Source organism: Branchiostoma belcheri, unplaced genomic scaffold (assembly GCF_001625305.1).
Source record: "Branchiostoma belcheri isolate BF01 breed outbred unplaced genomic scaffold, Haploidv18h27 scaffold94, whole genome shotgun sequence".
NCBI classification, from domain to species: Eukaryota; Metazoa; Chordata; class Leptocardii; order Amphioxiformes; family Branchiostomatidae; genus Branchiostoma; species Branchiostoma belcheri.
The window spans coordinates 775,525-787,837 of NW_017804620.1; the positions used below are offsets into that span (position 1 = coordinate 775,525).

Below are 12,313 nucleotides of genomic sequence, written 5' to 3' on the forward strand. Positions count from 1 at the left end.
GTTTGTAACATTCTGATGTCTGAGCACTAAAGATTAGAATATTATGCTACGTTTTATTACCTTCGTCCAAGAAGGTTATGTTTTCTGAGTGTGTTCGTGTATGTGGGTGTGGTGTGTGTGTGTGTGTGTCAACACGATAACTTGAGAAGGCCTTAATGGATTGTCTTGATACTTGGTAGGTGGGTAGGTCTTGATAAGACCTCAAAATGATTAGATTTTGGACCCCCTAGTGGCTTGTTATGGTACTGCAGCTGAACTTCCGGTTTTGATATCTCATGATCTAGACATGCTATGGTGATGAAATTTAGATGGTAGGTAGCTCTTGTGCTGGGGAAGAAGTGACGTGAGTTTAGGCCTCCTAGCGGCTTGCTCTGGAACTGCAGCGATATATTCTTGAAAATATTCAAAAGGGGATAACTCAAGAACCGGTTGACGGATCGTCGTGATTTTTGGTATGTAGGTAGCTTACGTGATCCTTCATATAATTATGTGACAATTATGCAAATATGGATATAATTTGCATACTTTATGGTGAAATTCTATAAATCAGCTGCATTCCATGATAGGACAATTAAAGCTTGTGACATTGGTAATTGACAACGAGAGAAACACAGGAAGATATTGATTATGTTAATAATGACCTAATTTGCATAATTAATGAGAAAATTTTATAATTATGTAATGATAACTGCCTGGAATTTCATACTTGTGGTATTTGAAAGTTAAATTGAGGTGAACATCATTAAACATAATTTATTCAAATCAGGACCTCATTTGCATAATTTATTAGGAAATACTAGAATGCAAAGACTGTTTTTGGTTAAGATTATGATAAAATGATATAATTCATGAAAATTAGGTTCCTATTTCTTAAATCAGGGGGGAATAATCTAATCTATAATTTGTCAGTCATAAAGATTAACATCATTTGGCGAAGGTATGAGATCGGGGAACTCTAGTTATAAATGTTTCTTCCTCTATCGCCATGGCTCAGTGGTTATGAAAAGGTTCATCGTCACCTATCGCCCAGTGCCTTCGGCAGCCGCCGGTTCGCACCCGATTTCGGGTGATTTTGGCACCCGCCAGAACTTGTCTTCACTCCAAAAAAAAACTCCTGAATCTACCGCCTATGCGCTTATCAACACAAAGTCAATAGTTTTGACGTAGAACTATTAGTTGCTGTGTTTTAGACGGTCGGGAATCCTCATGATTTAACGTAATTCGTAATCAGCTCTGAGAATTTAACGTAATTCGTAATCGGCGGCGAAAATTTGGCGTAATTCGTAATCAATACCCCCCCTTGCAGGCCCTCATATATTTGTTTCACTTGTTCATTGATTAATTGTATTTTTTATCGTACTTTGCTTGCTTGTATTACGTACTGTCTGGTGGCGACATGAATATAAGTGTAACTTGAGTGTGTCGCCACCAAGTTTCAAGCCACCAGGGAATACCTCAGATCAGTTGATCTGATTTTCAGGTATCCCTGGGCACACATTAAAAATTACATTACATAAGTTCAACGCAACAATATACAACAAATGTTACAAACATTTACATTTACCACGTCTTGTCATTTAGCCTGGGTACCATCCTACTTGTATGCCGGGGCTCCCACACTCGCTTCCCTAAGAAGTGTGGGAGCCCCGGTATACAAGTAGGATGGTACCCAGGCTACTTGTCATTGTATGTTTCATTAAAAAAAAGATGAATCTTTCGGTGGTCGAAAAAATGTAAAGGCAGTTACAAATTGCCACTAGCCAATGGATACTGCCCTGCCAATTTGTCCTTCAATCAATCAAAAGATCTGCTTGGAGATTTAGCCTCTACCAGGCTTGAGGGCGCGGCTGGAAATAGTAGAAATTAGAGAGATAACACGCCGATGGAGTTTAGCCATCCAGTTTACAGTTTGCTGGCAAATTTCTACAATTTCCACCCGCTCCCTCAAGCCTGGTAGAGGCTATTGGAGATTATGAATATTCCTCAGATAGCCGATTTGTTTCTCGTGATTTGTGTTGAGCGACCTCTAGCGGAACAGAATAGCAATGCACCATGGGTGGAAACGCCTATCCACTGATAACAAGACTGGCAATGAAAACATACATTGCCATGGCGACGGTGGTTGCTGTTAGGGTTATTGTCTGCATGGCACTGCCATGATTTCATGATTTTGAGGAAGACTTGGTACCTGTTAAGTCTAGACAGATACAGTGCACCCCTCCCCTGAGTGTATAGTGAACGAGTCCCGGGGTCACAGAAAGTAGGGCCATCCTAATACTACCCTAACCCTAACCCTATTAAATACTACCCCTAACCCTAAACCTAACCCTAACTATAATGCCCAAACCCTAACCCTCGCCTTAAACACCTGACCTCTCACGTATGTGGCAGCTCAAGGATTTGGCTCGACACCAACGCGGGTGTAACGTGACCTTTCGGTCGTATTGTATTGAGCTATACAAAGGTGGACTGTTGACGTCATGGCATGACTCAACGGAAAGTCCCGGAAGTAAGACCACCTGAGTCAGAGGGGAAAACCGACGGTCGCTATTTTGGGGAAAACAGGTACTGTACAAGTTCTAACGCAGGCAGACTGGGGAGTCTCAGACATCCAGGTGAGATTTTAGCCTCTACCAGGCTTCAGGAGGAGGCTGGAAAGAGTAGAAATTGTCCAAATAGAGAGATAACATGCCGGGGGAGTTGGTCCGCTAGAGAGTATAGTTTGCCCCACCCGTACCGTAGCCTCTTTGGCCGGCTAACTCCCCTGATACACTATTCCCTTTATTTTGGCCAATGTCTACTATTTTTTCCCGCGATCCGCGGTTCCTGGTAGAGGCTAGTGAGATTTAGACAAGTTGATATTTCCAGAGTTACACTTCTGGCGTAAGCTGATGAGACAAGTGGAACATGTCACTTCGGCGAGCTGAGAAAATACTTTCCTAATCGTACTGAAATACTGAATGTATATGAAACATGTCGAGAACCAGTTTGTCCCATGTTGTCATAGCTGATAAATGCATATTCACAGGACTTAGAGAGAATAATTCCTCAGTGTATACTACGTTACGGTTCCATCTTGTGAAATAGGAATATTTTTTTCGATTTGATCTTTATTAATCAGGACCCAAGTCGCAGTTCCGGGACGTACATTAGGTGTTACAGATTATCTGTAAACATACAGGAGTGTAACGATCAACATATGGTGCAGCCATGCAATGTCGTGTTACAGTGGACAGTGTTATGCGCCTTAATCTAGATTGGCGATGATGAGATAACAATCGTGGAAGTATAATGTTTTTTTATATGTTATGATTTTATATACTGTTATGCTGTCCATATTATCCAGTGTAATGTCGACGTCAGCAGGGCAAGCCCCCCTTGTAATAGCCACAGGCTAATTAGGAAGCCCAGACCGTGTGTGTTGAGCAGCCAAATAATAAAATTTTATATCTAATCACACAACAGGCATTGCAAAGTAACTTACCAAGAACTAAGCTAACTCGGACTGTGAATTACAGGATGGCGAACTTACTCATAAGGCCAACTCAGGACCAGGATCTCCATCCAGACGTACCAAGGTGGGAACGCTTACTATATCTATCTATCTATATCTATATCTATATCTGTCTATCTATCTATCTATCTATCTATCTATCTATCTATCTATCTATCTATCTATCTATCTATCTATCTATCTATATCTGTCTATCTATCTATCTATATCTATATCTATATCTATATCTGTCTATCTATCTATATATGTGTGTATGTATATATATATATATATATATATATATATATAAAGAGAGAGAGAGAGAGGTACAAAATGTACTAGGCTGATAAAGGCTGACTTTGTAGCAGTTAAGTAATATTAATGATATCAGAAATAATGTGAATTTTCTTTGTAGGAAACCAACGAGAACTGGAATGATTGACTGTCGCACATTGAGATGTTGTTAAGGAAGAACCATTAATTATAGAGCGGTAACTTTTACCAGTACGAACCAAAAATGTAATTTAGTTCTCAGCAGCAATGCACATGTAACGAACTAATGTTGCAGATGAACAAGGATTCAAAGACAGGTGAGGACATGTCATATGTAGGAAGTAACTTTGACTCGCTGTGGTAATAATCAAATTTCTAATGTCAGATCGTTAAATGAACGCAATAAGATCAATAATATTCCTCCGATCCAATTATAATAATGACCCCCCTAATAATCTCCCTTTAGAATTGCAACCTAAGCCCCGCCTTTGTGTTATTAGTCAGTACACAGACCACCTTAAGGAAGGTGACTCCTCCCTTGCCAGATCAGACCTGGACTCAGCAGAGCAGCACTTTGCAGCTGCACTCAAGACGGTGCATGTGAGAGGTGAGATATAAACTCATAGACATGTATAGATTGAAACAACCTTAATGACAGATACCCATAATTCTTTTAGCTTCTAATTGAATGTCAATACGCAAGTATGAAATAAATGTTGAATAAAAGCTTTTGGAGACGCAACTTTCAAGTAACTAGTTCATTATTTCACTTAACAGCTTGCTTAAAGTAACTTAAGAGCATAGGAATAATTAGATACTAGTATCCTTGTCATTGGTGCCGTGGTTATCAAAATGCAATATGTAAGAACAAAGTTGACCATATCAGAAAACTTGAAAAATCAGATTTTCTGAGGTAAACAATGTACACCTGCCCTTATGATTGAATGAGACCTGATTATTTAAGACATTTATTTAGTCAGCATTTGAAAAAGACGGCAAAAGACGATTTACGAGAAAGCAGATGTGCGTAGATTGTACTATTGATTTTCTTACTAGTGACAATAATGAGAGGGGTAGTAACTCATTTTCTCACTAGCAAATGGTTGTACATGTATTAATTGTCGTACTAATAAAAAAGGAAGTTAGAGGGGTGTTAAGTGATATTTTTACTACTAAGAGGTTGTATAATTAATTGTTTTACTGGTGGAAAAATTTTGGTAAACACAGGTAAAGGTGCTTAGCACGTTGTACTTATCTTAAGTAAAAAAAGGATAAATAGCTAATGCTAGTGGAAGAAACAGAATGAGAGTCTCAGCGGTCAGGACGTTTTCTAATATCATCTTGATATGACCAATATCAAACCGCCTTTCCCTCCCAGACCCCACAGCCCAGCAGTACCAGAGAGAGGTGGAGCCCCTGTGCAAGTTGGGGGATGTCTACAGTAAGCAAGGTCAGCAGACAGGAGACGGGGGAGACTTTGTCAAAGCAGCAGCACTCTACAATGCAGCAATAGCCAGGTCAGAGGATCAAGTCCTCAATAGTAACTTAGAAATAGCTGTCAAAGAGGTAGTGAAATCATTTCTCAAATGTATCTTAGGCATTCATAGAAATGTCAGCCAAGATGACACAGAAAAACACAAGAAACAGCTGAAGGAGATGCGGGACCAGATCAAGCTGGAGATGGAAACCATTGACCAGCAGCTGGATCCCTATGTACATGATGAGGACGACCCATGTGTCAGAGAGATAGAGGCAAAACGAGCTCAGGCTGTCAGGCAGTTGTTTGACAAAATCGCACTACAAAGGAAGGAGTTCATCAGCCTGCTTGTAGAAGAGTGTATTGGGTTAATGGGTCCCCCTCCCTGTAAGTATGCCCTGATAGGTTTGGGTTCACAGGCCACAGGACTGGTAACTCCGTACTCAGACCTGGAGTTTGTCATCTTGGTAGAAGAAGAAAGTGAAGAATGCCTTGTGTATTTCCGTAACCTCACCCACTATCTACACCTCAAGGTGGTCAATCTTGGAGAAACCATTCTCCCAGCACTGGGAATAAAATCTCTTAATGATTTCTACTCTGAGAATCCACTTGACAACTGGTACTATGACTCTGTTACACAACGTGGGTTTGCATTTGATGGGTCCATGCCAAAGGCAAGCAAGACTCCACTGGGCAGGCAGGGAACTAAGAACAAACCACCTAGTGAACTCATCTGCACAGCAAAAAACATGGTTTTAATACTCCAAAATGATGTCAAATTGTATCTTAAGGAAGGATATCACCTTGCCACTATCTTGAGAAACCCATGCCTGATAGCAGGGGACCAGGATTTGATTGACATGTACATGGCCATCACAGTGGAGATACTGCAAGCTGATGGGGCAAAATGGCCCAACAACTGGCACAGGAGACACAACGGGAAAACATTACGAGCTTTAGGGATAACGAAAGAATTACAGCAAGGCTAATTGATGTAAAGAAAGACATCTATCGCTTCCCAGCTGTAGCAGTGGACTGCTTGGCACTGTCTTCAGGCATCATACCTACCACAGTTTGGGAGACAATAGAAGAAATGGAAAACCAACAAGTGATCAGTCCCAACAATGCACACCACCTGACAGTGCTTACCAGCATCTCAGCAGAACTCAGGCTCAGAACCTACATCGCAAATGGTGGACAGAAGGAAAACCTGTCAGCTTTGGCCTCAATGCAAACAGCACTACACGGAAGGGAAGTACAACCAAGTACAATGAACCAAGTGTTCCATCTACAAAATGACAAAGAGCTTTTCAGATACTATTACACTGCAATCCCTTTGAAACGTATTTTGTCTGGAGAGATGGCAGACCCAAATTCTGTCTCTTCTTTCTACAATAGGTCACCAATGGTACAAGGAGTGATGTACTATCAGCTATGCAAATACAGCCTGGCTATTGACTACTACAGTAAGGCGCTGAAGAGAGTTGATGTAGCCGACACTGAGAAAATGGAGCTGCTTCTCTTTACAGGAGACTGTTGGTTACACATGGGGGATTATCCGACAGCAATCAGCTGCTATGAACAGGCAATAAAGATGTACAGAAGTATCCATGGTCAGACACATCCCGGGATCGCTGTGTCACTCAACAACCTGGGGGCAGCCGCGCATAGACTAGGTGATCAGAGGAAAGCCATTAGTTACTATGAACAGGCACTGCAGATGAGAACAAGTTGGCATGATGAGGGCACAGCACATTGTGAAATTGCCACCTCCCTCAGTAACCTAGGGTCAGCCTGGATGGGGCTTGGGGATAATGGGAAAGCAATCGCCTACTATGAACAGGCACTGCAGATGTACAGGGAAATCTATGGCCAGACCAAAGTACACCCTAAAATTGCTCTCTCACTCAACAGCCTGGGGTCAGCCTGGGATGACCTGGGTGATTACAGGAAAGCAATCAGCTACCTTGAACAGGCACTGCAGATGCGCAGGAGTATCTTCGGTCAGACTTCAGAACATCCTCACATTGCTACTTCACTCAACAACCTGGGGACAGCCTGGTTCCACCTGGGTGATTACACAAAAGCAACGATCTACTTTGAACAGGCACTGCAGATGTACAGGAGTATCTATGGGCAGACTAAAGCACATCCTGACATTGCCACCTCACTCAACCAAATGGGGGCAGCCTGGCTCCACCTGGGTGATTGCAGAAAAGCAATCAGCTACCTTGAACAGGCACTGCAGATGCACAGGAGTATCTATGGTCAGACTACAGAACATCCTGATATTGCAAACTCACTCAACCACCTGGGGTTAGCCTGGAGCCACCAGGGTGATTACAGAATGGCAGTCAGCTACCATGAACAGGCACTGCAGATGTACAGGGAAATCTATGGTCAGACTAAAGTACATCCTGGCATTGCTACCTCACACAACAAGCTGGGGTCAGCCTGGGGATAACCTGGGTGATTATCATAAAGCAATCAGCTACCATGAACAGGCACTGCAGATGTGCAGGAGTATCTATGGTCAGGATACACAACATCGTAAAATTGCCGGCACCCTCAACGACCTGGGGTCAGCCTGGGGTAAACTGGGTGATTACAGGAAAGAAATCAGCTACCTTGAACAGGTACTGCAGATGCTCAAGAATATCTATGGTCAGACTAAAGCACATCCTCACATTGGCTCCTCCCTCAACAACATGGGGACAGCCTGGCACCACCTTGGTGATTACAGAAAAGCAATCAGGTACCTTGAACAGGCACTGCAAATGTACAGGAGTATCTATGGTCAGACTAAAGCCCATCCTGTCATTGGATTGTTACTCAACAACCTGGGGGGAACCTGGCTCCACCTGGGTGATTACAGGAAGCTATCAGCTACCTTGAACAGGCACTGCAGATGTACAAGAGCATGTACGGCCAGACTACACCACATCCTGACATTGCCACCTCACTCAGCAACCTGGGGTCAGCATGGGAGAAACTGGGTGATTACAGGAAAGCAATCAGCTACCATGAAAAGGCACTACATATGCGCAGGAGTATCTATGGTCAGACTACAGAACATGCTGTCATTGCCACCTCACTCAACAACCTGGGGTTAGCCTGGTATAACCTGGGTGATCACAGGAAAGCTATCAACTACTATGAACAGGCACTGCAGATGCGCAGGAGTATCTATGGTCAGACTACAGAACATGCTGACATTGCCACCTCACTCAACAACCTGGGGTTAGCCTGGAGCCACCTGGGTGATCACAGCAAAGCTATCAACTACTATGAACAGGCACTGCAGATGCACAGGAGTATCTATGTCCAGACTAAAGCACATCCTGACATTGCCACCTCACTCAACAACCTGGGGTTAGCCTGGCACCACCTGGGTGATTACAGAAAAGCAATCAGCTACCATGAACAGGCGCTGCAGATGTACAGGAGTATCTATGGCCAGACTAAAGCACATCCTGACATTGCTACCTCACTCAACAACCTGGGGGGAGCCTGGGATAACCTGGATTACAGAAAAGGAATCAGCTACTATGAACAGGCACTGCAGATGTACAGGAGTATCTATGGTCAGACTAAAGCACATCCTGACATTGCCAACTCACTTATCAACCTGGGGATGACCTGGAATGACCTCGGTGACCACAGTAAAGCCCTCAGTCTCTGCCAAGAAGCCTTGGCTATGGCAAGACAGGTTTTCCCTCAGGACAAAAATCACCCATTGATAAAGGGGATTGAAAGCAACATCGCCACTATCGGCGCTGCCTGTGAGGATAAGAAATAGAATGTCCCCATGTTCGCATATTCATTCAGAAATATTAATAAATTTCGTTCTGTATCACTCAGGGCAGATGTTATGGACAGTATGTGAAATCCCACCCCGCTCATTTGATGAAGTAGATGGGCAATAGACTGTGTGACCAAGGCTATGCATTCTGTATCAGGACCACCAAAACATGTACATATATTTTATTACTTAACTACTAAACCTCCATGTAGTTCTAATCTACAACAGACACTGCCTCATTACTGTAACCATCTGTCATAAGATTCTACTTCTGAGATTGGAAACATGACTTCTCTATTTGTAACAACTTAATTCTTTGATGTAGTTTTTTTATAAGTAATAAGTAAACGTTCTGTAATTTGTCAAAGTTGATGTGACGCCAAGTTTCCCAACAATAACAAATACCTTACTTTCAGACTCTCCCATACATATACATAGGACAACAATGCAATATTAATTGAGAGTATTATGTATAATACATACATATTGGGCATATATGACACAAGTGTAATGTTAGTCATTACAGTTCACGAGAAATGTCTACTGTTCCATATACTATTCTATATATCATAGTAATCTTGAGATTTTTCAATTTGACAATCATGTAAATAACAAAATACATGTACAACTCATAAGCCTTTATTTAAAGTGCACACTCTGGTCCCACACACGACTCTGTACAGCTTGTTTCAGTGTGAAAAATAATAAACACATCATCTCTATATCATATCAGGCTATGTCATTATACAGAGATTACAAGTATGTACACCAGATATAATGCATTTGCATACAGCAGATTCATTTGTGAACACATATTTTACATCTCTTCTCTATATAAGTTGTATGTAGAAGGTTAAACTTTGAATTTGTTCTCAGAACCTCTCACCCAACAAGATATTTTTACTAACACTTACTAAAGAGATGCAGTACTAACAGGCTGGTGTGGATAGTGTTCAGCACCAAGGACAGGGTAGGTAGCTGTGGTGTGGATAGTGTTCAGTACCAAGGACAGGGTAGGTAGCTGTGGTGTGGATAGTGTTCAGTACCAAGGACAGGGTAGGTAGCTGTGGTGTGGATAGTGTTCAGTACCAAGGACAGGGTAGGTAGCTGTGTGGATAGTGTTCAGCACCAAGGACAGGGTGGGTAGCTGTGGTGTGGATAGTGTTCAGTACCAAGGACAGGGTAGGTAGCTGTGGTGTGGATAGTGTTCAGTACCAAGGACAGGGTAGGAAGATGTGGTGTGGATAGTGTTCAGTACCAAGGACAGGGTAGGAAGATGTGGTGTGGATAGTGTTCAGTACCAAGGACAGGGTAGGTAGCTGTGGTGTGGATAGTGTTCAGTGCTAAGGACAGGGTACTAACAGCCAGAAATCTTTACTTGAAAATAAAGTCATTTAGACTTTTAACTACCAGCAGATGCAATTTTGTGCTAGGGTTTCATCAGCCACTAAACACTGAGTCTAGTTAACCTTCTCCCTGCTGCCTAACCCTGTAACCAGTGCACTCTGCTTGTACATAGAGCACCCTTGGTAGACAGAGGGCTATCTGAAGCCTTTATCCACTGAATACTCCTGACTGAAGCTTGTTGAGAAGTCTGTCCCTCTCGTCTGGTTTCCCATACGCAAGTTCTTTAGTCTCCAAACACTCCAGACTACAGTGTAACATAAACCTTTTCCTGCTGCCTAACCCTGTAACCAGTGCGCAGATGTACCAAAAGCCCTAGCAGTGACAAGGTTATCTGAATAACCGTTAACCACTGAACACTCCAGACAGCAGCCTATTAACCTTTTTCCTGCTGCCTAAACCTGTAACCAATGCACAGCCTGTACCTAAGGATCCCCTAGCAGAGAGAAGGTTATACATGTCTAAAGCAGAGCCTTTAACCACTGAACACTCCCGACTGTAGCTTGTTGAGAAGTTGGTCCCTCTCGTCTGGTTTCCCGTACGCCAGACCCTGGGCCAGCTGGTGGACTTGGACAATGTTGCTGTCTGTACACACAACCTGGGGTGGAATACAAAACAATTATTTACTGTTAAGGCCACAGCAAGTAAATTTTATGGATGACATCCTCCGCAGACTCCAAATCTAATGCGAGGGGGCCCAAAAAAAACAAGGCGGGCCGAAAAAAACAAGGTTCCTACAATTTAGAATTTGACTCAATCATTGTACAAATGGTTTTGATTCAGTAGGAACATCACATATACACAGCCAGCATCACATCAAAGTAAGAAACAAAACATTAAATGAAAGCCTTTTCTTGTCTCCTCTCTTTATAGTTATCTGCCATCCACCTTCCGGCATGGCAACAGACATCTTTGCCCATTTTCGGCATGTTGACCACTGTCAGAAGCCAAAAAAAAGTTCTTGTTTTTTTTCTTTCCAAAATCAGGCGAAAATTAATTCGTGCACGGATGTCATCCATAAAAATTACTCGCTGTGGCCTAAGTTTCACTCAACCCATATCTGCCAAGGCACTACGCTCCCCACAGGAGAGGGAGGGAGACAAAACACAGAGTTATAATATAACTTAACTTCTCCAATATGTTAAGGAGATGTGTAATTAATAAAGTGTAATGTCATCTAGATCCATCTACAACTTTTAGAGTAGATCTGTTCACACAAAGACACACACACACGAACACACACACACACACACACGCACACACAAACACACATTCAAACACACAAACACATTCTCACACACACACACACACACACATGCACACACACACACAAACACACACGCGCACAAACACACACACACACACACACACACATTCACAAACACATGGCACTAAATGGCACCACTACAATACGGTAAACCTTTCTGGTACAAAAACACCAGAGGGATAAAACATCCCTGAGGAATAAGACCTACCATCCTTGGTGCGAACCCCTGAACTCCAGCTGCAGGTCTGGGGGTCCCGGCTAGAGCACAGGTCGTCACTCTGGGGTAGGGAACATCAGGTAAATCAATTCTTTTTATACATTCAACCATGGAGGGTCTTCTACCTCAGATGATTCAAAAACAACCCAAAGGCTACTAAAGGCTAATAAACTTTTGAGTTTGTTAGAAGCTGGTTGAAAGACTGGTTGATGCTGCAGGATGCCAAGCTACTGCAGCAGCAGAATACAGTGGACTACTACTACTACTACATGTTTTCATCCTACAACCCAGGAATGGCAACCTTCTCTTGCGGCTGGTTGTAGGATGGCCGGCAATTAAAAGAACTTGTTAAAAACTCAGTATTAAATCTCCCACCCGCC

The 12,313-nt window shown here is 42.6% G+C and overlaps 1 pseudogene; it reads left to right on the forward strand.

The window, feature by feature from the left end:
- The first annotated feature begins 2,531 nt into the window (after positions 1-2,531).
- On the forward strand, positions 2,532-9,042 carry LOC109461557 (annotated as a pseudogene).
- The last annotated feature ends 3,271 nt before the right edge of the window (positions 9,043-12,313 follow it).